At 53.2% G+C, this 5,210-nt stretch overlaps 1 long non-coding RNA gene across 14 annotated transcripts in view; it reads right to left on the bottom strand.

Moving 5' to 3' along the window:
* The window catches only part of LOC144216320 (uncharacterized), a 15,614-nt gene that overhangs the window by 7,541 nt on the left and 2,863 nt on the right, over window positions 1-5,210 (bottom strand). For 3 of the 14 annotated variants that reach the window (XR_013330634.1, XR_013330639.1, XR_013330648.1), the window contains exon 1: window positions 2,447-2,584. The exons of 1 other annotated variant lie outside the window; for it this stretch is intronic. This is a non-coding gene — a long non-coding RNA (uncharacterized LOC144216320). Of the gene's footprint in view, window positions 1-2,446; window positions 2,585-2,869; window positions 3,061-5,210 lie in introns of those variants that run through there. 10 more of the 14 variants (XR_013330644.1, XR_013330643.1, XR_013330642.1 and 7 more) reach the window with 8 other exon arrangements.

The raw sequence follows: 5,210 nt of genomic DNA, 5'->3' as shown, positions 1-5,210 counted from the left end.
GAATGTCCTCTCCCGACTCTGCTCGGTGCCTCCGAGCCCCGTGTTCTCCGCGGGAGGCTATCTCCTGGCGATTGTTTTTACATCCCTTTTGAGAGCTGGAAAGGGCTACATTTCTCCTTCATTTTTGGTGACCCCTGCACCCCCAGCACTTAAGGTCTTTATTATTCCCCCCTCCCAGGTGGGTCCTTTGCAAGCAGGGGGGTGGGGGCGGAATCCAGGCTGGAAAAAGACAACTCGGCGCTGGGTGGGGGTGAGGGGCTGCTCACGGAACCCCTGGAACCCTAGTTTGAGCTGAGAGAAAAAAACGTGCGTTCTCTGCCCCCGCGCAGAGCAGCCCGCCTCGCCTCGCCCCGCCCCGCGAGCTGCAGAGGCGAGCAGGTCGCCGGGCAGCCAGTGCGCGCGGGTCGCGCATCCCGGGTCCCGGACTTCCAGGCGACCCAGCCCATCCGGGACCTCTCCACTCCCCCGCGGGCCTCGACCCTCCACCCCAGGGTGCGGGTGTAATCCGAGGCAGCCAGGGTCTCGGGTTCCGCGCTGGGCGAGGCCTGGAGCCGCACGGAACACGTCCAGCTTCCGGATTTGGAACGGGCTGAGGCGGGTGCGGGGGGAGGGGAAGCACCCCCCCCACACACACACACGGGCCCAGAGGACCTGGATGGGGCGATCAGGGCTGTCTCTGCCACACACTCCTTCCTGGGGGCCGCAAGGCTTCCTTTTCCAAGGGAAAGGAGGAAAGGACGTTGCCCAGAAAGATTCCTAGATCGGGGAGGCCTCTGCTGTCTGCCCGCGCGCCTGCCAGAAGGATTTTTCATATCTGGCTCGGACATGAAATGCACTGAGGTCTGGGCACCAGAAAAAGCAGCTTAGGGAAAGCGCTTTGACAATTCCAAACATTTTCGCTTTCGATGTATGTGTGTGTGTGTGTCTCTGCCTCTCTCTTCTTCCTCTTAAAAATAAATCAAAATATAAAAGGAAAAGAGAGAGAAACTTCTCTAGCCCTCCGTTACTCAGACCCCAGGCTGGAGGCTTGTGAAGGCTCCTGGGGTCTCTAAGGTCACAAGTGTCACCCAAACCTTGGGCTCAGGTTGGGAGGGAGAGAACAGTCCCTCCAGCTGCGCCCCCTGCCCCCCTCGCTCGCCCCCTGGATATTCTACAAGACTCCGGCAGGATCCGTTCCGTACTATTTGAAGACAGAGAAGCTTAGCTTGCAGGCAAGGCGCCGACTTTGAGGCACATTGTTGAGGCCTCAAGTTTGTTTTAGCCACATGGAGGAGGAGGCTACCGGGGATTGTCAGGTAATTAAGACTGACACTGAGGTTCAGCAACCCCCGCCCCCTTTTCTGAGCGGCCACCGTGCGGGGTCAGCGATCACAGAAAGCACAGCTGGGGCTGGGGCTTCCAAACCGTGAGGGGGGAGTGTGTGGCCAGAGTGTTTCCCTGGGCGTGGGGCACCTAGCTGCTCAGGGGCAGACCAGGCCTGGGGTCCCCATCTGGAACCTAGGACCCACACCCTAGCCTTGGCCACAGGTTTTCAAATCCTCCCGAGAGAAGCAGGTGAAATCACTCCCCACCACCCTCTGTCCTAGACCCGAAAGAGGTTATATTTTCCGCAGGATTGTACAAGGGAGAAGGGGTTTTAGCAGCTTTCAATGTGAGGGTGAAACCTGTGAGCCTTAAAGGCTCCCACCCTTTCAGTCCCTGGAACTGTATATGCCCAGAGAGGGAAGACAGATCCCTCCCCAAAGCCATCCCTCTCCCAGGGACAGCGACATCTTGGGGGACTTCAATGGACAGCGAGGGATGTCTGCGTGTGTCATCTCCTACTGGTTTGGGGAGACACGAAAACATGACGTTGGGAACACAGGCCAACCGGATGGCTCGCGGGAAGAAAAGGGAGACGAAACACACACTCTTCTGCATCCAAGGTTCTCTTTCATTTATCTCTTGCCTCCCCTCTCTGCTCTGATCCTCTTTAATTGAAACCCAGTACGGGAAATAGTAACGGATATTGTGCTCAAATTGAGAAAACGTGTCTGGGACTCTAAGGGGACAGTTAGTTCAGCAGCTTTGGAGGAGCTGATCTTCCTTGGCCCTGTCAACCTTTCTGACAGTAGTGGCCATTTAATTAGCCATGCCCCCTCACTTACACATCTCCCTGCTCCCTCTGCCCCGGCTGCTCTCCGAGGGCGAGACACCCCCCCCGCCGCCAAGCCCCCTGGCACCAGACACCACGGCCAGTAATCATGGGAAGGAGCAGAAGCGGGAAACCTTGGAACTGAGCTCTCCCGTCCAGATGAAACCTCCCATCGGCCGCTGGGGACTTGAGAACGTTCCGCTGTATTTTTCCTTCCCCCTTTTTCAAGTGTTCTGTCCCTTAGAACCCCCAACCCCACCCCACAAGCCAGATTCCTGGCACAAATTGCTGAGAGACCATTTACGCGCTTACCTGTCTGGACTGAGAATCTGAAAGAGGATGTGGAATAAAGAAAGGTGTTGGGTAGTCAAGAGGGCCGGAGGCCCAAGCCAGCTCTGGCCTGCGTCTCGCTGATTCTAGGTCAGATAAGATGGGAGAGAAAAAAATTCCCTGCTCTCTTCCTCTGAATTCATTTCTGCTGGACTAAGAAACATCCATTACTATCTTTTTTTTCCCCCTTTAAGTAATTGGGCAAAACACACAAAGAGAACATTGAAGATGTCGATTGGTTTGAAATTAGGAAACCACAATTAGTTCCTTTTCCTGTGAGAGAGAGAGGGAGGAAGAAACCCTTCACAGATGTATAAAAGGCACTCTCCCCCCTCCCCACACACACGTACTTCAAACCCCCTCCTTTGTTTTCCTTCCAACTTCTCTAAATCGCTAGCCACTTACAAGTTTGCCGTTTTCCAGGGTGATCGGCTCTGATGAAAGGTAGGTGCTAATAAGAATAATGCAGGGGGTGAGATCTTTCCGTTTTGCTTCTGCCAAAACCGTATTTACATTAAAAGGAGATATGATAAGCAGGGATTACGTGAGTAGTGAATGATGCTCTAGAAACGGCATAAACCAACTGGCGCCAAAGTGAGCCTCCGAACTAAAAATACTGCTTCCCCAAGCTAGACAACTTTGACAATCTTTTCTCTCTCTCTCACACACACACACACACACACACACACACACACGCACGCACGCACGCACGCGCTTCAGACTCTTGCACTGAATAGCCCTGATCAATAATTTAGAGGGCTGTCAGAGGACAGGGAAATGTGCCTTCCGGGAAGGCCCTGTGCCGCTAGCGCAAGGCAAAGGTAGGAGCTGGGGCTTTAGGGCAGACGGGTCTCCCCTCGCCCTGGGCTCCTGCATTCCAAAGGAGATAAAAGGGAGAGAGAGAGAGAGAGAGCGCCTCTTGGAGGGGTGCAGGGGGAAGGGTGACTTTGGTGATCCTTTCCAACCTACGCGGATGGGTCCAACCCTATTTCTCTCAGGACACCTTATGTTCTTCCTGGCCAAGGGCGTGAGGTGGAGGTGCCTGCCTGAACCCCAAGAAGAACTTCCAGCCTGCTCTGGTGACAGGCAAAGATGGGGGGGGGCAGAAGAGGGAATACAGAGGCAATGCAGAAACACAGAAAAGCGAGAGAGAATTCAGAGAGGGCCAAAAACAAAACAAAAAACAAACAAACAAAAACCCAACAGCCAGAGAAAATAGAAAGGGAGGAAGAAGATGAAGAAAGGATGGAAAAGAGAGTAAATCAGAAACAGAAGGAACAAGAGAAGCTAACGGCCTGGGGTGGGGTGGGGTGGAGACAGATGGGAAGGAAAAATAGAAACTTAGAACAAGACAGAGATGCAAGAGAGAGAAGAGAAGAGTTCAAAGAAACAGCAAGAAAGAGTATACAGGTCTACAGTCCCAGTCCTGAAAGATGAAGAGACACCGGGACACCAACGGACTGACCAACCAACCGAAACAGCAAGGAGAAGAAGAAACCAAAAAGATGGGTGCCCTATCTGGTCCAACCTAGAGGCTTGTGCCTGCCCCCAGAGGGAGGAAAGATAGAGAGGCTGATTCTCTGTCAAAGAGAATGATCTGGCAGCCTCCTGGCCGGGGAGGAACTGAGCTCTGAAAGCAAGTTTTGGGGGGATGGAGGTGGGGGTGGCCAAGTGACTGCAGAGCTCTAGAAGGAACATTTAGCTTCCATGGTCTGTGCCCAGGTCCTCTACTGGGCTCAGAGCTGCATATGGCAGAATCAGGGTTTGGGGTCGCACAGGGGTGCTCATGTGGCGAGGGGGTTGCTAGCAGCATTTTGCAGGACTCCCAAACGGTAAGCTAGGCACTCCGGAGGGAGCGGAGTCCCTGAGATCCAGGGTAAGAAAATCCAGTCCCCAGTTAGCTGAATAGAGCAGCCAAGGAGGGTGGGAGCCCTAAGGCCACATATAGTCAGTTTCAAAGCTTGTCAGTTTCCAAAAAAAAAAGGCCATATCTTATGTGGGGGGGGCGCCCACTGGGCAGAAACAGGGAGCCATCTCTATACCGCCAGGCGACCAGAGAACCCCTCCCCAGTAAAAGTTTCTGTATTGACCAACCACTGTAGGAAATTTCTTAATTAGGCCTCAGACCCCTGGAGAAACACGGGTATCTTTATGTCAACAGAGTTTCTAATTTAGCGACACCTCGGACTGAAAAAAGGTCGGCGCAAAAGGGGGGGGGGTTTGAAAGTTTAAGAGGGAATAAGCGTGTAATAGTCCCCCGCCAGACCTCACACATGCTGAAGAGAGTATTTACAGCAAAGTTGCCAAAGTAAACCACCCCGCCTACCCACCATCCCTTCCCCTCTCCTCCTCCCCTCCCCCCCTTTTTTTGTAAACTTCAGATAAACACCATTCGGTCACAAAAGGGTCGGTTTGTCCCCTTTATAGTTGGAGGCAGGCGGTGCCTTAGGGAAAAAGTAGGATCCAGCGGAGTCCCTGGGAAGGCTAACTTCTCTGCCGCACTGGTGGCCTGGACTAAGAAGAGAGGTGCTTTGGTTTCGCATTTGTGTGTGCGTGTACACGAAATTTGTTCTGAGGCTCCTCTGCCCCTTTGCCACTTTACCGTCTACACACCCACACACCCGCACACGCACACAGCTTTGCCTTAAACGCTGCAGGCATTACAGATAGGGAGACGTGGTTTTTGTCTTTTAAAAGTAAAAAAAAAAAAAAAATCAGACCTGGGATTCAAAGAAAATTTTTTTGC

Source organism: Crocuta crocuta, unplaced genomic scaffold, assembly GCF_008692635.1.
Source record: "Crocuta crocuta isolate KB4526 unplaced genomic scaffold, BGI_CrCroc_1.0 scaffold692, whole genome shotgun sequence".
NCBI lineage: Eukaryota > Metazoa > Chordata > Mammalia > Carnivora > Hyaenidae > Crocuta > Crocuta crocuta.
This window is presented reverse-complemented; position numbering and strand designations above follow the sequence as displayed.